The sequence below is a fragment of the Mobula hypostoma genome, chromosome 11 (genome assembly GCF_963921235.1).
Source record: "Mobula hypostoma chromosome 11, sMobHyp1.1, whole genome shotgun sequence".
NCBI lineage: Eukaryota > Metazoa > Chordata > Chondrichthyes > Myliobatiformes > Myliobatidae > Mobula > Mobula hypostoma.
The window spans coordinates 103,421,815-103,444,609 of NC_086107.1; the positions used below are offsets into that span (position 1 = coordinate 103,421,815).

Here is a 22,795-nt window from a genome sequence, read left to right on the forward strand (position 1 = left end):
GTTCTGGTACACAACTTGTTTTAGGTTGAAGACCTGCTTGGCAGTCCCAGGCACACAAGGTCTACTGAAGCGTGTGGGCTATTGAATGCTGGATCTGTTCTTGCACTGTCACAACCCCACCGGCCCAGATATTCTCCAAGCCTCCTTCCTCCAGCTGTCAAAAGCCTTTGGACTGCTTGTCACTATCTCTGGTCAAAGACATTGAGGTTGCTCCAAAAGGATTTAAGTATTTTTAAAAGTTTAAACTTATTTAAAAGTGCATTGAAATGACAATTTAAAACATTCTGATTAAAGTAAAATGAGAAAGTCCTTGCTTTTTGTAATTGAGGTCTGTGAATCGTCTGAGTGAGTTGGGTTGTTCTGTGTAATCCCAACTCTACCATTATGCTGTGGGTCTGGTTAAGGATATCCAGCCCCATGGGTTGGTGCCTTTGAGCAGAGTCCAGTGGCAGCTGCATTGGTATCTGACCTCAGGCACATTTACTACTTTGTAATGTGCAGGTATGGACGTTGGTAAAAGAACTGATGCACATGCTGAAGCTTTTTGGTAGAGTTTCGCAGAGTTGTGGGATTGAGCAACACAATCAAGCCAGTCTTTTATTTCAAGCACTTTTGACCTATGTTTTTGAAACCACAGTTGCCAAAACTTAGAAGTTGCTGCCAAATCATAGCAATCCAATATCCTTTCCTGAGTTCATGTTTGGAGTTTTGACAGGGCAAATGCCTGATTTTTAACCTTAATCCAGGAGACAGATTAGGATCTAGGCCAGAACAACTGTGCTTCATTTATGTTTAAGCATTCTTTACTTTTAATTATTAAACCATATAAATCTTGATAGTTTGCTGTTTTGTTTTATTGACTGGTTCTTTCTGGTCATTTTTATTTCCAGAATTTGAGTTGCACTAAATTCTGAATATCTAGAATCTCTTGTTTCTGTGGACTGCTGTACATGTTCCTTCCACAGCCCCTGCTGTCAGTTGTAACCCATTGAGCACAGAGTTCAGGTTCAGATTCATTTATTTATCACATGTACATTGGAACATACAGCGAAGTCCATTGTTTGCGTTAACAATCAATACGGGTGCAGCCTGCAAATGTCGCCACACATTCCAGTGCCAACATAGCGTGCCCACAATTTTTAGCAGCACAACTCAAGCAAGAGAACACAACAAAAGAGCAAAACAGGCCTCTTTTCCGCTCACTCACTCTCTTCCCCCTCCTCCAAAACTCCTGTGGACCTGCAGACAATGGGCCTCCATCGCTTGTGTTAATAACCAACATAACCTAAGGAAGTACCAGGGAGCAGCCTGACACACATTCCGGTGCCAGCATAGAATGTCTACAATTTTTGGCAGAACACAAGCTCGGTTCTACTTGCTCCTCCTCTGTCCTCCAACCCCAGGGCAGGCCTCTAAGCCTCCTGTGGGCCTGCAGACAATGAACCTTCAACTTTCCAGTGGGCTCTCAGACGAGCAGGCCTAGGGTTTCAGCCATTGTCCTTTGACTCCCACACTTCCGAACAATCTTCTGTGGAAGTTTTGAGGAATTCTTCACCACAGGCAGCAGTGGAGGCCAAGCCATCATCTATATTTAAGTAAGAGATTGATAGATTCTTGATTGGTCAGGGCATGAAGGGATACAGGGAGAAAGCAGGAGATTGGGGCTGATAGGAAAATTAGATCAGCCATGATGAAATGGCAGAGCAGATTTGATGGGCCAAACGGCCTAATTTTCCTCCTATATGGTCTTAAGGTCTTCTGGTTTTGATCTTCCATCTGAGTTGACTAAAGTACTAGGGGATTTTATATGACCATGGAGCTATTTAACAATTAATCAAAGGCCTTGCCCCAGTAAGGACACTTAAACATCTTGCTGGAGTTTTTGTAAGAAAAAGACTGGGGCTATTACCTGAATGCACCCACACACCAAGTAACAAGAACTTGTTGGGGGAAGAAAAACTGCAATGTTAGACATCGGAATTTAAAAACAGCACATATTAGAAATACTTTGGGTGATGCAGCACCTGTGGAATGAGAAACAGTTGAAAAGTTAGATTCTACATGCAGCGAAGGTGAGGGATGGAGGTGAATAGGACAAGAGATGTTTATGATGGGGTGAGGCCAGCTTTGCCATGGGGGTCCAGTGGTTAATGGAAACAGCGAAAACCTAGAGAAAGGAATGCAAAATGATATGAAAACACAGCTAGCATTTATGCTTTGCAGGTCCGGCTTTACTGCCGAAGAAAACAATTGAACCAATGCATGCATAGCAGTGAGTTTGGCCAGTTCTGATGTTGCGGAATTTGACCTTGTCCGGAAGGCAGATGGACAATAAGGTGCTGTTGGTGGTGATGGAATAGTGGACTAGGGAATTGTGAAGGGAACGGTCCTATCAAAATGCTGAGGTGGAGGGGTGGTTCTGCCTGGTGATGGGATCTTGTTTTCAATCCACAGGCGTGGCCGTGACCTTCTCTCTGCCTGTTACTTGAATTCTCCATCTCACTCCCATAGAGCTGTGTGTCTGCCACCGGCTGCACTGTAGTCAGTGAGGCCCAATACAAGTCTGGAGCGCAGCACCTCTTCTGCCTCAGCAAACTGCAGCCTTCTGGAATCCATGTGGAGTGTTTGTTTCAGATAACAAGCACTCTGTCTATATCAGAGCACGCTGTCTCTGCTATGTCCTTCACCTGTGATTATTGTCTGGCTTTCATGCACTCTGACCTGGTGAGCTTTTACAACAGCCCCGCAATTCGGAAAATTTTGCACTCTGCTGTCTGTGTTCTCGCTCTTTTAACTGACGCCATTAACCCATTCACCACTACATATCACTAGGCAACGCTACCCGTTTTGTCTTTTCCAACTTTCTGAAGAAGGGTGTTTGACTTGAAATGTTAACTCAGTCTCTTTCCATTGTTGCTGCTTACCCGTTATTTCCTGTTTTAAGAAAAAGCCAGCCAGGAGTGAGGGCTGATTGCTGCGATGATGTGCAGAGCAACAGGAATTCTGAAAATTCATATTTAGTTTAGAAATTGAAAAACAGGCGTGATTTTATTTTGTTAGTGAACTTGGGGACTAACCAAATAAGAGGATGTTATTGTCAGCACTACTTATATTTGTCACAATTTGGTTGAGTGATGTAATAATAACAACCCCTCACTCAATATCAGTAAGACCAAGGAACTGATTGTAGACTTCAGGAGAGGGAAACCAGAGGTCCGTCAGCCAGTTCTCACTGGAGGATTGGAGGTGGAGAGGGTCAGTAGCTTTAAATTCCTGGGTGTCACTGTCTCAGAGGACCCATCGTATAAATATGACTACAAAGAAAGCACACCAGCGCCTGTACTTCCTCAGGAGTCTGTGGAGATTCAGCATGCTATCCAAAACCTTAGCAAACTTCAATAGATGTGTGGTGGAAGGTGTGCTGACTGGCTGCAGGGCTGGGAACACTAATGTCTTTGAACGGAGAATTCTTTAAAAGGTGGTATATTTGGCCCGGTACATCACAGATAAAACTTTCCCCAACCATTGATCACATCTCATGAAACGTTGCCGTAGAAAAGCAGCATCAATCTTCAAAGATCCTCACCATCCAGACCGTGCTCTTTTCTTGCTGCTGCCATCAGGTGCTTCGGGCCTCGCACCACCAGGTTCAAGAGCAGTTACTGCCGCTCAACCATCAGGCTCTTGAACAAAAGGGGATAACTACATGCATTTAAGGACTCTGTTATCTTGTTATTTCATGCTCGTTATTTATTTGCATTTGCACTTGCACAGATTGTTTACAGTTTACAGATCCAATTTACAGTCATTGTTCCATAGATTTGTTTGTAAGTCGGCAGAAAAAGAATCTCAGGGTTGTATGTGGTGATAACAAATTTTACTTTGAATGTGGAACTTTACTTGAACATGGAAAAGGGGAAGTGAGAGGGGAGGGAGTGGGAAGCACCAGAGAGACATTCTGTGGTGATTAATAAACCAATTGTTTTCAATGAAATGACCTTGCCTGGTGTCTCAGGGCTGTGTGCGTGTCTATATTTACATTAACCCCCCCCCCCGCCTCTGGCACTCCTCTGCCACCTGTCCCACACCCCTCCCACAGCGCTCCACCTTCGCTGTTCCCAACATCCTTTTGCTCCCGCCAGGTTTACAAACTTGCTCTCTGCTCCATGTCAACAACTGTGGTACTGTGTAAAAGTCTTGGGCACGATCGCTCTATCTATATATAGTGCCTAAGACTTTTGCACAGTACTGTACACGTAGTAAGACATGGGAGTTGATCACTAACACCTCCCATCTACTAGCCCATGTCAGAGGCTCTGGGGTGGAAAGGTTGCAAACTGGATCTAGCTCACCAGCCTGTCATTCACAGTGCTCTATCCTTTAATGATAGTCTCTGTTCAGGAACTCTTTTATAATTCCTTGGATCTCTCCTCATCTTTTGTGAAATGAAGAAGTGTTTAAAAATCATTATTTGGTATAAAGCAAGAGTTTCTGAATGAAGAGGAACTGGAAAGGTTGTAGTTGAGACACAGGCGACTGAGGGTTGAAGCTGCCTGGTGTCAGTAACCCTTTACATTTCCATCATCTACGGGTAGTTCTACCATGATGCAATAACTACGTTCCCAAGAAGCCTCCATGCGATAGAAAGTTATTATAACAGAACGAGCTGTACTGCTTTCCTTCAAAGTACAGATTTAAATGAGTTTTTTTTCTATAACCAACGCAGCTCACGTAATGCAGATGGTGTGTCCTAGTCCATCAATCACTGTTCAGCAATTTCACATGATGGAATGACTGTCATAAGAACAACCTGTACTTGTTTCTTCGTTCCTCCTGTTTGTTAATTTTAATTATTCCCCACATCCCCGATCCTAAATAAACACAGTGGATTGCAGTCAAACTGGGACACATTGGGATGAGTACATTTTGGCCCAATTAAGCGGCTGTCCCAATTAATTGACATTTCATGGAAATTTTTAAAACGTATATTTAAAAAAAATACAAACTACTGTTTAACTGAGTAACAAATTATGTATTTAAATGAAATACAGAGCATTACCAATACCTCTACAGAACTACAAACTATTAGTTCATGGTAGTTATCGATGGATGATTTATCTGCCATATTAATTTGATAGTAAATGAACAAAATCAGTGGAAACACCTAGTGCAGATAATGGACTACCTTCATCTACTGCTCTTGTAGTGCGTTGCGTACAAAGCTAGGCAGGGAGTAAAACCCTCAAAAATCACCCAAGCTGGAAGCTTTCTGCGGGTTTTAAATGAGAAAACTTTTGTGAAACTGCAGAAAGTTAAGTAAAACAGGTATTAAATTCAATAGAGAATTGTGATGTTCCTGAGTATGCTAATATTCTTGAATATACTCGTGATCAGTGTTAAATAAGACAATACACACATGCAACATATCGCGGACTAGAGTGAACTCATGGCGCAACAAAAGCTTAGTGATGATGAACAATAAACATACTTCCTTCAAAGACATCTCCAAAATGTTTACCAATGTAAGGAAACCTTAATCCTCACAGATATTGCTGTTTGAAGAGCAAATAAAGAGTAGATGGAAATAGATGTCTTTTTACCATGTTTGTTCCAAGTTGAAATCCAGATTAATCTGCACAAGAAATGTAAAAAAAAACAGTTTACGAACAGGAAGTGATGTTTTTACAAAAGGAGCTACATACAAAACAAACAGAACACTTCGTACAATGCTTTTAATGATTGCTTCCTCCAGGCCTTCATTGTAACATTCAAGATGATTGTTGATACCTTCAAATTCCTAACTTATTGAAGTATAGTCGGCCCTCTTTATCTGCGAGGGATTGGTCGCGGATACCAAAAAACGCGGATGCTCAAGTCCCTTATTCAACCTGTCTAAATGCGGTGGACCTTAGGACCCAGCGGAACCCCGGACCTTATTTAACCTGTCTCAGTGCGGTGGACATTAGGACTTGGCGGTGAAGCTCTGAATCCGCAGTGTTTCTGTTCACAAAAATAATCACGATCGCGATTTAAAATAAAGTGGAAATAATAAAGCGATCGGAAAGAGGTGAAACACCATCGGTCATTGGAAAAGCATTAGGCTACAGTCGGTCAACGATCAGAACAATTTTAAAGGATAAAGTGAGAAAAGCCCTGCCCTGATTAAAGCTACAATTATTTTTTAAGCAACGCAGTGGTTTAATTATTGGGTTTTGGGGTTTTGGGTTTTTGATCCTTCACATCAACCCGGCCAGGATGGAGAGCGCTCGGGAAAGGTCTGTCGCTGGATCGAACTCGGGAATTTCTGTTCCCAGCCCGGCGCTGAAACATACGTTTCTTAAGTGTTTTATATGCATGGAAAGGTAAAATATATACTATATGCTAAGACGAACGTTTGACTAACTGATGCTAAATAATACTGGAAGTACCTGTTCTAACCTACTTAGTAAGATAACTTCCATTTTTTTTGATCCCGATCCACGATAACCTACGCATGTCCTCCCGTATACTTTAAATAATCTCTAGATTACTTATAATACCTAATAGATAAATGCTATGTAAAATAGTTGTTATACTGTATTGTTTAGGGAATAATAACAAGAAAAAAAGTCTGTACATGTCTGAGTAACAAGTGCTGGAAGAGCACTTCCGGGTTTTCTCAATTTGCGGTTCGTTGAATTCGCTCATGCGGAACTCGCGGATAAGGAGGGCCAACTGTACTGTGATCCTCACACCCCCTCCATATACAAAAAGTACAGCGAACTGTCAGGTCAGCAGAAAGGGTCATCGTATGCAGTCTACTATTACTTCTTGTGTGAGTCCAGGAAAAAGAAGCAGGCAATAAAAATATTCTGGACCCTACCCACCCAGAAAAATGTCTTTTCCATAAGCTCTTTTCTGGAAACTTCTGTAGGGCAATTAAAGTAAAAACAAAAAAACTACCTGATGTCTTGATAGTTTCTTCCCCACCCCACACCAGAGGCTGTTAATCTGACCAACTGTTCTAATTAGCCCTTCCCCCACCCTCTATTACCTCAGTCACTGCACTGTAAACACTTTAAACTACTTTTTGTAATGCTATTTACATTGTAAATATGTGTTTGAGGGGACAGGACCCCACTAAGGGTATGTGCACACTACGCCGGATAATTTTGAAAATGAAGCTTTTTCTCTTCATTTTGCCCTCCTGTCCACACTGAGCCGGCATTTTCAGCCCCCGAAAACGGAGATTTTCGAAAACACTCTGTAGAGTGAATAAATCTGAAAACGCTTAATATCCGGTGTAGTGTGTACAGGGTAAATGGAGAGATTTAAAAACGTTGTCATGACAACACCACAACAACAATGCTTTTTCTGCTTCTGCTTGGTACTGCACAAGCACTGCTGTACGGCTGTTATAACGCGCAGTCAGTGTGAACGGCGTGAGAGTTAAATTGTAACGTGAGCTTTTTTGACTATTTAAAAACGCTGTCATGATGTGCCGGAACAGATATTCGTTGTTTTCTTGAACGCCACCACCTAACAATTTCAGAACAGACAGGCGAGACTGAAGCCAGAAGGGTTAGAAATGTATTCACTAAATACTTTGACCCATAGCTTACTGAATAAATAAGTATACTCACTTTGCCCTGTTTTCTGTCCTTGCTTGTATGAAGGTGGTTTACCTATTTATGCAAGTACTTCTCTGACAATAGATGTGCAACAGCCTAATGTAACATTGTATGGAAATACAAGATAACATTGATGCAGACATGTTTTATACATTTAACAAGGTGCTTTATTAATGCAACAGAGTTCGTCAGTTTTTCAATGTTCGTCGTCAGCTGGGTCATACTGTCTGTGAACTCCCTGTCGGTTGCCTCCATACGCTCCAGTATTTGTTTTTTTTAAGTTTTAAGTCCTCCTGCGCGAGAGCCAAGAGCAACTCCTTTAAAGTTTTTCTACTCTGTAACGGACAAACGCGCACCAAGTATACCGTTTCCTCTTCGCTTGTTTTCTGTGTGTCCTGCGCATGCCCAGTAGGAGGAGATTCACCCAGATATCCGCCTAATGTGGACGGAGTTATTTTGAAAAACGCTTAGTGTGGACGCCTGTCAATTTTACTCGAAACCGGCGTTTTCAAAATTATCCGGCGTAGTGTGGACATAGCCTAAGGAGCACCAGGCCATTGTCACCTGCACCATCAGATGAGAATCAGGATCAGGCATGTAGAAAAAAATAAATCAGTAAATCAAAACAATTAAAGTGTAATTTTGATAGATATATATAGGTAGATTAAAAATAGAGCAAAACAGAAAAATTTAAAAGAAAGTGGGTAGTGTTCATCGGTTCAGTGACCATTTAGGAATCATATGGCCGAGGGGAAGAAGCTGTTCCTGAATTTTTGAGTGTGTGCCTTCAGGCTTCTGTACCTCCTTCCAGACAGTGACAATGAAAGAGGACATGACTTGGGTGATGTGGGGTCTTTAATAATGGACGTCACCTTTCTGAGGCACCGCTCCTTGAAGATGTTTTGGATACTACGGAGGCTAGTTCCCAAGATGGAGCTGACTAATTTTACAACTTTCTGTAGCTTCTTTTGGTCCTATACAGTAGCACACCGCACCCCTCCCCCCCCCCCCATACCAGCTGGTGATGCAGCCTGTCAGAATGCTGTCCATGACCTTATTAACTCCAGGGATCTCCCATCCACTGCCAGCAACAGCATAGTTCCTGCACCCCACACCTCCCGTTTCTACCTCCTACTTAAGATCCACAAACCTGCCTGTCCAGGTAGACTCATTGTTTTTGCTTTTCTCTGACCCACTAACTTATACCTGCATACTTCAACTCTTTATCTCTCTAGTTCAGTCTCTTGCTTCCTAAATCTGTGACCCTTCACACACTCTAGATCTTTTCAATGACTTCAAGTTCCCTGGCCCCGATTGTCTCATTTTCACCATGGACGTCCATTCCCTGTACATTTCCACCCCCAACCAGGATGGCCTTAAAGCTCTCCACTTCTGTTCCCAGCCTGTTCCCCTCCAGCACCACTCTCCTCCGTCTGGTGGAACTGATCCTGACTGTCAATAATTTCTCCTTCAGCTCCTCCCACTTCCTCTAAGCCATGGGCACTCACATGGTTCCTAGCTATGCCTATCTTGTTGGCTACGTAGAACAGTCTATGTTCCACATTACAGTGGAATCACTCCTCAACTTTTCCTATGCTACATTGACTGCTGCATTGGAGCTGCATCCTGCACCTATGCTGAGCTCGTCGACTTCATCAACGTTTCCTCCAACTTTCACCCTGCCCTCAAATTTACCTGGTCCATTTCCGACACTTTCCTCCCCTTTCTTGATCTCTCTGTCTATCACTGGAGACAGTTTATCTACTAATATCTTTGACAAACCCTGATTCTCACAGCTGCCTGGACTATACCTTTTCCCATCTTGTCACTTGTAAATATCCCATCTCCTTCTCTCAGTTCCTCCATCTTCGCTGCATCTGCTCTCAGGATGAGGCTTTTCATTCCAGAACTAATGAGATGTCCTCCTTCAAAGAAAGGGGCTTTCCTTTCTTCGCTATTAATGCTGCCCTCACCCGCATCTCTTCCATTTCATGCACGTCTGCCCCCACCCCATCCTCCCGCCATCACACCAGGGATAGGGTTCCTCTTGTCCTCCCTACCACTCAAGTAGCCTCCACGTCCAGCGCATAATTCTCCATAACCCGCTATCTCTAATGGGATCCCTCCACTAAGTACATCTTTCCCTCCCCCCGCTCCCCCGCCCCGCCCCCCCCCACTTTCCGCTTTCAATATGAATTGCTCCCCACATGACTCCCTTGTCCATTCATCTCTCCCCACAGATCTCCCTCCTGGCACTTAGCCTTGCAAGCCGACCAAGTGCTACACCTACCCCTACACCACCTCCTTCACTACCATTAAGGGCCCAAACACTCCTTCCAGGTGAGGCAACACTTCACCTGTGAGTCTGTTGTGTCATCTACTGTATCCAGTGCTCCTGGTGTGACCTAAGTATCAGTGAGACTCGACTTAGGTTGGGAGAACCGATTTGCAGAGTACCTATGCTCTGTACACCAGATAACCTGGGCCATGATCTCACTTGTTCCCTGAACTCCTCCATCCTTTATTTCCTGTAGAGCATCATGAAAGCTCACCTCTGTCCCAGGATACTGACGGGCTTTTACAGCTGTACCATTGAGAGCATACTCACCAGCTGCATCTCAGTGTGGTATGGCAATTGTCCCATATTGGACCGCAAAGCACTCCAGCGTGTGGTGAAGACTGCCCAGCGGATTATTGGCACCCAATTGCCCACCATTGAGAACATCTACCATAAATGCTGCCCGGGCAGGGTGAAAAGCATTATCAAGGATGCATGTCACCCTAACCATGGACTTTTTACTCTCCTCCCATCCGGTAGGCGCTACAGGAGCCTCCGCTCCCGCACCAGCAGGCACAGGAAGAGCTTCTTCCCTGAGGCTGTGACCCTGCTGAACCTCTCATCACAGCGCTAAGCAGTATTGCACGCATATTGTACTGTCTCAGTACTTTTATATTTGTGTGCTGTAGCACTTTTTATTCGCAGTTATTTTGTAAATAACACTATTCTTTGCATTTCTGGTCAGATGCTAAATGCATTTCATTGGCTTCGTATCTATACTCAGCACAATGACAGTAAAGTTGAATCTAATCTAATCTAAAGCAGGAATTCCCGGTGGCCACTCACTTGAATTCTACTTTCTCTTCCATTCCAGCATGTCAGTCCTCCATTGCCGCAGTGAGGCCACACTCAGGTTGGAGGAGCAATACCTTTTATTCCGTCTGAACAGCCTCCAACCTGATGGCATGAACATTGACTTCTCAAATTTCCAGTATTTTCTACCCCTTCCTTCCCCCTTTACTGGTTTCACCTATCACCTACCACCTTGTACTTATTTCTTCCACCTTGTACTTATTTCTCCCCTTCCCCCACCTTGCTCTAACTTCTCATCTTTTTTTCCAGTCTTAATAAGGGATCTCAGCCCGAAACATCAACTGTGTACCCTTTTCCATAGATGCTGCCTGGCCTCTGAGTTCCTCCAGCATTTTGTGTGTGTTACTTGGATTTCCAGCATCTGCAGATTTTCTCATCTTTTTAATTCCGATATGGGCCTCTGTTGTGGACTGAGAGTGAGAAGAGGGCAGGGAGAGGGGAAGGAGAGGGGAGGGAGCAGGAAGCACCAGAGAGACATTCTGTAATGATTAATAAACCAATTGTTTGGAATCACATGACCTTGCCTGGTGTCTGAGGGTGGGGTGTGTCTGCACCCACGCCACCCCCACCCCACACTGCTCTGCTGCCTGTTCCACACCCCTCAAGAGGCACTCCACGCTCGCTATCTCCGACATACTTTGCTCCAGGCAGATTTATAAACTTGCTCTCCACTTCGCATTGACAAATACAGTACTGTGCGAATGCCTTAGGGGGAGAGAGAGAGAGACACACACACACTCACTCCCATATATTTTCTAATACATGTGAATGTACACTCACTTTAATTCTACTTCCTCTTCCAAGAGTGGTTGCTGCTGTAGCCCATCCACTTCAGGGGTCAGCATGTGTGTTCAGAGATGCTCTTCTGAACACCACTGTTGTTATGCGTGGTTATTTGAGTTACAGTTCCTTCCTGTCAGCTTGAACCACTCTGTCCATTCTCCTCTGATCTCTCTCATTAGCAAGGCATTTTCACCACAGAACTGCTGCTCACTGGATGCTTTTATTTGTTTTTCACACCATTTTCATAAACGCTAGAGACTGTTGTGCATGAACACCCCAGGAGATCAGCAATTTCAGAGATACTCAAATCACCCCATCTGGCACCAACAATCATTCCACAATCAGTCAGATAGATCACATTTCTTCCCTCATTCTGATGTTTGGTCTGAACAACAACTGAGCCTCTTGACCGTGCCCGTGTGCTTTTATGCATTGAATTGCTGCCACATGATAGGCTGATTAGATATTTGCATTAACGAGAGGTATAGGTAGTAAAATGTCCACTGACTGTTTATGGTGAATAAAGTTGGTAATTGATGTGTTGAAGTGTCATCAACCCACACTCCAATTCACTGCGGTAGAAATCAATGGTAGAACTACTTTCTCAAGACCAGGATAGAGCAATGCAGTACACAAGTAGGTGTCACTGAATCCACGTCTATACCAAACATCCATTTTACTGATACTGCAGTGAATCCCCTTTCATCCTTTGCATCAACTTCCCTTGGATGCTATTCTATTTTCATCATAAATTCATTGAGGTACAGCATGGAATTGGCCCTTTAAGCTACGCTGCCCAGCAATCCCCCGATTTAATCCTAGTCAAATCACGGGACAGTTTGCAGTGACCAATTAACCTACCAACCAGTATGTCTTTGGACTGTGAGAGGAAACTGGAGTACCTGGAGGAAACCCACGTGGTCACGGGGAGAACGTACAAACTCCTTACCGGCAGTGGCGGGAATTGAACCTGCGTTGCCAGTACTGTAAAGTGTTGTGCTAACCACTACACTACCGTGCTGCCAATCTACTACTACTTATTAATATATACTACGGCAATTTACAAAGGTGAATTAACCTGTCAACCCCACATCTTTAAGGATGTAGGAGGAAACTGGAACATGGAAAGGGCATCTATAAAATGATGGGGGGGCGGTGTTGTGTGAATGAAGTCACTGGAGAAAAGTACTGGTAGATCTGAAGCAGCTTCTTCATTTAACAAAACAAGATATATCAGGCATCGTATGGAGATTCTTTTGGTGGAAAAGTCTGGCTATGCCCAGCACTACACACATCTTAAATTCTAAAGATCAAAGAACATTCAGGAGGATTCAGACAAACCCAAACTTACAATCGTCCTGCCATCACTCCCAAAACAAGTGTTAATCACTGTCACATCCATGCAAAGGAATGTTGATTGGACTATGCGGACAATCAGCTGGTTACCTGTTTCCTGGTTTCCCTGGTCTGTGAACCAGTTATTCAGAGCTACATTAAAATCAAATCCACAATTCAGGTCTGAAGACTGGTGGCCGAAGTTATCTGCAAAACTTGTTTTAGCCATGAGACCTGAGGATGGGGACCCTGGCTCATTTAGATTACATACTGTCCTTGTTTTTCTTACCAAAACTTCCAATTTACAGAATCATTTATTAGGAACAGATATTACCCATCAACCATCAGGCCCCTGAGCGAGTGAGGATAACTTCACTCACCTGAACTCTGAACTGATTCCACAACCTATGGACGGACTTTCAAAAAGGACTTTGCAGCTCATGTTGTCAGTATTATTTATTTATTTTTTAAAAATTTGCACAATCTTTCTTCTGTTGCACAGTGGTTGCCAGTCTTTGTGTGTAGTTCTTTTTTGACTGTATTGTATTTCTTTGTCTACTGTGAATGCCTATGAGAGAATAACTCTCAAAGTATTATATGGTGATATTTATATACTTTAATAAATTTGCTTTGAACTTCGATTTTTCCTTTGTCTGCAGTATGTGAATCATAGGTATGAGATCACTTGTCCTGAGGCACCAGGTATCTTGGAGATTCAGCTACAGAAAGGAATTGCAGACCCACCACAAACAATGAGTCATGTTACCTGAGCTGGTTGATGATTGCTGCTGGAATTCCTGAAGTTTCCCTTCAACTAAGCTTTTAAAAACTTCCTCAAACTTTATGAGCAAGCCCCAGATTAGAGAGAAGGTTTTTAAGCAAGGCAAAGCTTATGAAATTGTCGTCATAATTTCCTTTTTGGGTTAAAAATGCAAATTACTAATTTTGATTAACTATTAAACATTTTCATAAGTTCACTTGCATTAAATTAACACCATTCTTCAAGGACGTGCAATGACCAGTGTAAGGAAACCTGAGACTTAAAAAAAATTAACCTGAAACACAGATTGTGAAGTTGACATTGTTAAAATACCTTCAGTATTCGGTAATTTTTGTGACTTTGACATTGAAAGGCAGGCTGGCTGGAAGCTGAGGCTTTGTCTAGTCAGAACTAGTCACTGGTAAGCCTTTTAGCTGCATAGGGTAGGGTCTTGCCAACCAGCTGTGGGTCTGCGGGAGATTTCGTCTAAGTACACTCTTGAGAAATGAGGCACACAGATTGATATGGGAGCTGGGTTAAGCCATGTCATGGAAAGATTCTGCCCAGTGTGTTCAGAAACTGGCAGATGGTTGTATAGACTGAGTTCATTAAGTCTTGAACATAAAACGTTTGTTAATTGCAGGACTGTTGTGATTATGTTATATTATACATGAGCAACAAGACTACCACCACACCACCAGCTCCCACATGATTAAGTTCAGGAACAGTTATTACTCTTATTATCATCGGGTGTGGATAACTTCACTCACCTGAACTCTGAACTGCTTCCACAACCTACAGACTCCGTTGCAAGGACTCTACTAATACATTTTCTTGGTATTATTTTTTTAAAATTTTAATTTGCACATTGGTTATCGGTCTTTGTTGATGCATAGTTTTTCATAAATTCTATTGTATTTATTTTCCTGTAAAATGTCTGCAAGAAAATGAATCCCTAGATAGTGCAGTGGATTTTGGTTAATTGGGACATATCAGGCAGTGCATTTTGGCCCAATTAAGCAGCCACCCCAATGAGCCGAAGTTTCAAGAAAATCCTTAAAAAAGACAGACTGAGTAACAAATTATGTATTTCAATAGAATATAGAACAAATTAGAACACTACCAATAGTACTACAATACTATCAAACTGTATTAGTTCTTAATAGTTATTGACAGAGGAATTCATCCAGTGTACACAATGAAGAATAAATTACTGCATGCATCTAGTGCAGATAATGGACTGCCTTCATACAACGTTATCGACAATTGCATCCTCCAAATCTTCATTTTTATTCTATCATTCAAGATTGATTATTGGTACCTTCAAATTCTTCATAGCTTCTAACTTGTTGAAGTAGTGAAATTGTTTCATTTTCACTTCCAGCTGTTTCTGGCATCTCCAAGCCTGAATGCTTGAAACAGCAGTGAGTAAAACAGCTCCAGTTGTCTTACTGCTTATTTCTTGTCAACCATCAGTGACAAAAATCACTGCATTTTGAACACAAACGCATGCAATTGACGCTATTTAAAAATGTTCACTCTAAGCATGATGTAGCATCTAATGGCCACTCAAGTGTGCATGACCGATGCTAGTAAGAAACTGTTCAACAACAGTCTTCTGCCCCAATTAAGTGGTATAGTGTCCCAAATAAACAGAGAGAATTCCGGCAATTTTCTCAATTAGTCTTTTTGTTCTTTAAGAGTTGTCTCACGTTAGTGGCTGCTCCAATTAACTGGAATTCATTGTATGTGGTGATATAAATGTATTTTGATAATAAATTTATTTTGACTTTGACTTTGTATGTGTATTGTTGCATAGCACAAAAAGTGACATGGGGTGACAGTTCCAAGAATTTGTGTGCTGTTTCATCAAAGTATAGCAACTTTGTAAGGCCCTTGAGGCAGTGATCGGTTGTTCTTATTTGGATAAAGTGGTAGAAACAATGTGGATACCCTTTCATCAAATAACATTAATATAATGATGGAGAGAATGAAAATCTGGCTGAGTGGTGCCACAACAACAAACTCTTAATCAAAGTCAGCAAGACCAAGGAGCTGATTATTGACTACAGGAGGAGGAAATCTGAGGTCCATGAGCCAGTCCTCATCAGGAGATCAGAGGTGGAGAGGGTCAGCAACTTTAAGTTCCTCGGTGTTATCATTTTAGAGGGCCTGGCCTGGGCCCAGCACATGGTTGCAACTGTGAAGAAAGCACGACAGTGCCTCTACTCCCTTAGAACTTTTGTGAAGTGTCCGCATTACATCTATAGATGTGTCATGGAGAGTACATGCTGTGGCTGCATCACAGCCTGGTATGGAAACACCAATGCCCTTGATCTGACAAAAAGTAGTGGATACGGCCCAGTCCATCACGGGTAAAGCCTTCCCCACCATTGAGCACATCTACATAGATTGTTGATGCAGGTAAGCAGCATCCATCATCAGGGAGCCCGCAACCCAGGATATACTCTCTTCTCGCTACTGCCATCAGAAAGAAGATACAAGAGCCTCAGGATTCACACCATCAGGTTCAGGAACATTTATTACCCGTCAACCATCGGGCTTCCGAACCAGAGGGGATAACTTCACTTAACTTCAGTTGCTGCATCACTGAACTGTCCCCACAGCCTATGGACTCACTTTCAAGGACTCTTCACCTCATGTTCTCGATATTTATTTCTCACTTATTATTTCTTTCTCTTTGTATTTGTGCAATTTGTTGTCTTTTGAGCATTGGATGAACGCCCAAGTTGGTGCGGTCTTTCATTGATTTTGTTATCGGTAGTATTCTACGGATTTATTGAGTATGCTCACAAGAAAATGAATCTCAGGGTTGTATATATGTACTTTGATAATAAATTTACTTTGAATTTTAGATTCAGATCTGTGCATTGTGTAGGCATGTTGGGACAGCCAACGTACAGTGCCAATGATTTGATCTATATATTATTTGAATTTTAATGACGTATTTGTGCTAAATCATTACCTGACAGGTTTGGGAGTAGACCAACAGAAATCTATTATAAACTATATAAGATCTGAAGCATGCTAAAATCTTTTAAAACCATCTTTTATTACAGAATTTCAAACTGGAAGAGCTATCAATTATACATTGAACGTTGTTGCATAGCTGTGGTCCTTTGTTTTGCCTTTGTGTGGGCTCTCAAATGTAGTGATTGATGCCACTATAGCTAGAGGCTACAGAATCTAAATTGTGGTTATACTTATCTGTTCAAATGTGGCACATCAGGATTTCTAAATGTATACCCTAAGGTAAAGGTATAATGTGGCTAGACTTGCTTCTTTTGATACCTTTTTGTGTATCTGACAGTTTGCACCTCAGGAAAACAGAATTTGTAAAGAGTCAATTAACAAAGCCTTAATCTCCTCCTCTTTCAAGTTGCCCCACCCTCCAACTTTCTAAACTATGAGAGAGAAACCGACAATTTGTGTCCCTCTGCGGGAACCTCTTCATATATTTTGAGTAGCTGTTTAATTTGTATTTCTTGAGCGCAGAGCTTGCTGAAGCTAGCCAGAGTGTGGACATTTGTCAGAATGGTCTTCTGCACAGGAATTGAGAGGGACATCACTGAATCTGCAGTTCTGTGCTTTCAGTGTGTTTTGTGCTCTGATTCTGCAGTACCCAGTGATAAGAGTAAGAGCAATGCATCTGTTCCCTTTCTGCATTGCATTCTGTGTTGCGTGTTTATTATGAGTGGAGGCGCGTTAAAAGCGAAGGGAATAAGTTACGTCTTCATGCTTTGTTCATGGCAGTTTGCAGCTGGGGGCCGACAGATGTCGTGCCTTTTGTTGACCGCTCAATTACGCTTCATTTTGCCTGGTTTCATCACTTCAAGGTTGTACGTTTGTTAATTGCTAATAAAAGATCGAATACGTAGCTTTGACTTTGGAACAACCATTATTGGAGCTGAGAGCACGTCATACAAGTATAACAAATCCATGCAGGGTGCCAGCAGCACCGATTGGTTTGGTTGGACTTGGCCACTGCATAATGCCAGTAACAAATTAGTGATTAAGTAATGCCTTCAACTACCATGAATTGTGACACGTTGATTTGCATATATCTACTTCGGAAAAAGTGAAAACTATTGCAGTAGTGCGAAATAAAAAAAGAAACTTTACAATTCATTTTGAATAAATAAAAATTCTAATGAAGTAATCAAATAACGTTTCCTTTCCACCGACGGACTCATTAGGTTAATTGTCTTTTGCTTTTTTTGGCCTGTGGGAGGAAACTGGAGCACCCAGAGGAAACCCACACTGTCATGGGGAGAACGTGCGAACACCTTTCGGGCAGTGGCAGGAATTGGACCCAGGTCACCGGCACTGTAAAGTGTTGTGTTAACCACCTCACCACAGTGCCACCCCAATCCCCAATCCATGTTGCCAAGCAACAGCCTAAGGAGGAGGAAGACAGCCAAGTAATTGATGGATGGTGACTAAAGGCTGATTTGTACTTGTGCGTGCTAGCTTGTACTGTAGCCTATGCAAACGGGCTACGCTGTTGTGAGCATTTATACTTGTGCGTTGGTGTGTGTGCGTCGCGCTGCAATTCACTGCCAAAACGCTAGTTGGTGGTGGGGTTTCTATGCCACTGTGTTGAGTTTCTTCGTGTTGAAACTCAACACGAAGAAACTCAAACTTCAAACAATGGCGACTGAGACTGAAGGGGGGTGAATTTTCTGTGTTTGTCCGGCCACTGAGAGACATGGACGAGGAAATGCATTTCGAATATTTTCGGATGTCGGCAGGTAGATTTGACGATTTGGTTCATCATCTCCAACCATTAATATCGCATCAGTTACGCCCAGTATACTCAGAGACTGGCAATCTCCATTCGAGTTTTAGCTTCAGGTGGAAGTCAACAGGCTGTAGCAGCTAGCTACAAACTGGCGTCAAGCACAGGGTCCTCCATAATTTTGGAAATCTGTAAAGCTTTATGGAAAGCATTGCAGCCAGAGTTCCTTCCCTGCCCTTCAGTCGCCCTATTGCAGCGTAGGAGGAAATGCGATGCTACCGAACGGATCAATCACAGTTGTTGCGGTCTGCGTCACTGCAACGCGTAGTTACATTTTAGCAGAAGTGTGCGTTAGGCTACGGCGTAGGGCTTGTGTAGAGTACAGCATAGGGTGCGCCGCTACGCCATACCTACGGCATACATTTGACGCACAAGTATAAATCAGCCTTAAGTACCTAGTCATAGAATCATAGAAAACCTACAGCACAATACAGGCCCTTCAGCCCACAATGCTGTGCCGAACATGTACTTACTTTAGAAATTACCTAGACTTACCCATAGCCCTCTATTTTTCTAAGCTCCATGTACCTATCCAGGAGTCTCTTAACGTGCTGTTGGATTTCATATATCTCAAGCTAGAGAAGTTCAGGCCCATAGAAATAGAGCATGAAACCCCTTGTCGTTTGGATGTTCTTAGAAACCATATCCAAGATAAAATTTATCATCAACAGTACAAATGGTAATGTCTTTAAGGGGAACCTAGATGTACACAGGAAGAAGGAAGTGGAATACCTCAAGTGGAAAGGGGTGTTTGGCGCCGTGCAGGCCTGTAGCTTCAGATGACATCTTTCTAAGCTCTACGTTCTTTATATGTGAGTTGTAAGTGTTTCTGTCATTGAGAACCACGGAGAATTTTTACCAGAGTCATCTCTTCTTTCTTTTGGGAAATTAAGTGAGCGCTGGGGAATAGAAGGGTGATTTTGCAAACTCTCTGGTTATGTTTGGCAGACAACTATTATTCCACATCTCTATCATACTTTTAGGAATGGTTGTATCATGAATGTGAGTGCTAAATTATATGTTTAAGAAAAAGTGGAGGCTTTGGCTGCTGTTTTGTCTCACTAAAGAGCTGCTTGGTTCTTTCAACACACATCTATTTTTAAAGGTTAAACTAGTCTTAGGAAATTACCAGTTACATGGAAACCAAAATTCAGATATTTATTTTTCAGGGGGAAAACCAGAGTCTGTGGTTTGCTGCAAGCACTTGTTACGGATTAGATTTTGTTTTTTTTTAACCTTGCACAATGTCTTGCCCTGTTTGAAGGTGGGCTGTGTGTCGGAAGTAATTCATTGGCAGTTTAATTTAACTGGGTTGGGGTTAGGGATGTATGGAACCTGGTGCAGATAAATTTCCATTACCTTCACCAGGTAAAGCTGGTGATTTCAGGGAGCCTCAGGGCTTCACGGAATGATGGAGCAGGTGAGTAAAATAGAGCAATTGAAACCGAACTTTAGTAAGCAGCTGGGTTTCTGTGTTCAAAGAATTGAGGATGTTCTTTAGCTCAAATTCTGCAAACTTAGGGATGCAAGATACTGCACTTGCTGGACTATGGAGCAAAAAAAAAGAGCTGCTGGAGGAATTCAGTGGATCAAACAGCATCCAGTCCAGATGAAGGATCTCAAACCCAGAACTGTCCATTTCCCTCTACGGATGCAGATGACTCCAGCACCTGCTTAATTTAAGAGATTTTTAGCTTTGGCAAGGAACAGTGTAGTGGTACAACCTCCTTTTAGTGAGGTGCACCACTTAGACCAGAAGATATAGGAGCAGACTTAGGCCAATCAGGCTATCAAGTCTGCCCCACCAATCCAGCATGGCTGATTTATTATCCCTCTCAACCGCATTCTTCTGCCTTCTCCCTGTATCTTTGATGGCCTGACTAACCAAGAACCTATCAACCTTTGCTTTAAGTATACTCAATGACTTGGCCTCCACAGCTGTTTGTGGCAATGAATTCTACAGATTCACCACTCTCTGGCTAAAGAAGTTCCTTCTCATCTCTGTTCTAAATGGATGTCCCTCTATTCTGAGGCTGTGCCCTCTGGTCTGAGACTCCCCCAATATAGGAAAAATCTTGTCCGTTTCTACTCTGTCTAGGACCTTTCAATATTCAATGGGTTTCAGTGAGATCCCTCCCATCATTCTTCAAAGCTCCAGTGAGTACAGGCCCAGAACCATCCAATGCTCCTCATATGTTGACCTTGCCTTCCTAGAATCATTCTTGTGAATCTCCTCTGGACCTTCTCCAATGCCAGCACATCTTCTCTTAGATGAGGGGCCAAAAACTGCTCACAATACTCTTAAGTGCAGTCTGACCAATGTCTTATAAAAGTCTTCGTATCATATCCTTGCTTTTATATTCTAGACCTCTCGAAATGAATGCTAACATTACGTTTTCCCCCTTATCATCGACTCAACCTGCAAGGTAACCATGAGGGAATCCTGCACAAGGACTCCCAAGCCTTTTGCATCTCCGATTTTTGAATTTTCTCCCCACCTAGAATTTAAAACTTTGTCACATTTCCAATCTGCTGTATTATTACCAAATGTGTCAGAATTATATAGTGCCCATTGCTCTGTATTGTGAGCAATGAGGATTCCTCACATTGCCATTTTCTTGGGAATAAAATTAAAACTATATTCGGGCAGCTGCCTTGCGTTCTTGTCAGATTTTGAACAATCTTAAAGATTCCTTGGTTGCATTTGAATGATATGAGCAGACCAAATAGTTTGGTGTTTTTGATCCACCAAATAACCAGAGACTTTGTCCAGGGATGAAATGGCTAAGACAAGGGGGCAAAATTTTAAGGTGTTTGGAGGAAAGTATGGCTGGGAGGTATCAGTTGTAAGTTCTTCACACAAAGAGCGGTGGGTTTGTGAAATGCCCTGCCGGGGTGGCGGTAAATGCCAGGGGGCATTTTAGAAACTCTGAGATGGGCACGTGGATGATAGAAAAATGGAGGAGGGGAAGGTTAGATTAATCTCAGGGTAGGTTAAAAAGTCAGCACAACATAATGGGTTGAAAGACCTGTACTGAATGGTAATGTTCCACGATTTAGGCCTTTCACTTAGTTAAATCAAACCAAACCCCTTATAGTCATAGTCATAGTCATACTTTATTGATCCCAGGGGGAAATTGGTTTTCGTTACAGTTGCACCATAAATAATAAATAGTAATAGAACCATAAATAGTTAAATAGTAATATGCAAGTTATGCCAGTAAATTATCAAATAAGTCCAGGACCAGCCTATCGGCACAGGGTGTCAGACCCTCCAAGGGAGGAGTTGTAAAGTATGATGGCCAGAGGCAGGAATGACTTCCTATGACGCTCTGTGCTGCATCTTGGAGGGATGAGTCTCTGGCTGAATGTACTCCTGTGCCCACCCAGTGCATTATGTAGTGGATGGGAGACATTGACCAAGATGGCATGCAACTTAGACAGCATCCTCTTTTCAGACACCACCGTCAGAGAGTCCAGTTCCATCCCCACAACATCACTGGCCTTACGAATAAGTTTGTTGATTCTGTTGGTGTCTGTTACCCTCAGCCTGCTGCCCCAGCACACAACAGCAAACATGATAGCACTGGCCACTACAGACTCGTAGAACATCCTCAGCATCGTCCGGCAGATGTTAAAGGACCTCAGTCTCCTCAGGAAATAGAGACGTAGATAGATACAAGTAGGTATCCACTCTGACTTTTAAGGACCCTTCACTTAATGAATTGAGGCATTGTTTTTCCAAACTCCAGTAAGAGTTGCTGCTATTTCATATTTATTAGTTTAATTTTCATGCTTACGCTCTATTCTTTGAACTACGTTGTCTGTATGAATAGTGCTCTTTATCTAAGTAATTATTTCAATTATTAAATGAAAGGCAGTGACAAAAAACAATGAGTAGCTGGGTGGAATGTGAAATGCTTCTGAGTTAGTATCCAAGTACAAATGGTTGGGCTGGTTAGCACTGCATTGGGCTGTTCATAGTCTGTTTTATCTGAGTTCAAAGATTTGTTATACTATTCTATTAAAGTGTAAGGTACACTCGGTGGCCAATTTATTAGGTACGCTCATACACCTGTTAATCTAAGTATCTAATCAGCCAATCACTTGGTAGCAACTCAATGCATAAAGGCATGCAGACATGGTCAAAAGGTTCAGCTGTTGTTCAAACCAAACATCAGAATGAGGAAATGTGATCTAAGTGACTTTGACTGTGAAATGACTGTTAGTGCCAGACGGGGTGATTTGAGTACTTCAGAAACTGCTGATCTCCTGGGATTTTAACACACAACAGTCTCTAGAGTTTATAGAGAATGGTGCGAGACACAGAAAGTATC

General features: G+C 42.5%; 1 protein-coding gene across 9 annotated transcripts in view; it reads left to right on the top strand.

Annotated features, from left to right (window-relative positions):
- Window positions 1-22,795, top strand: part of LOC134354039 (myocardin-related transcription factor A-like) — a 238,553-nt gene that overhangs the window by 46,965 nt on the left and 168,793 nt on the right. The window lies entirely within an intron of this gene.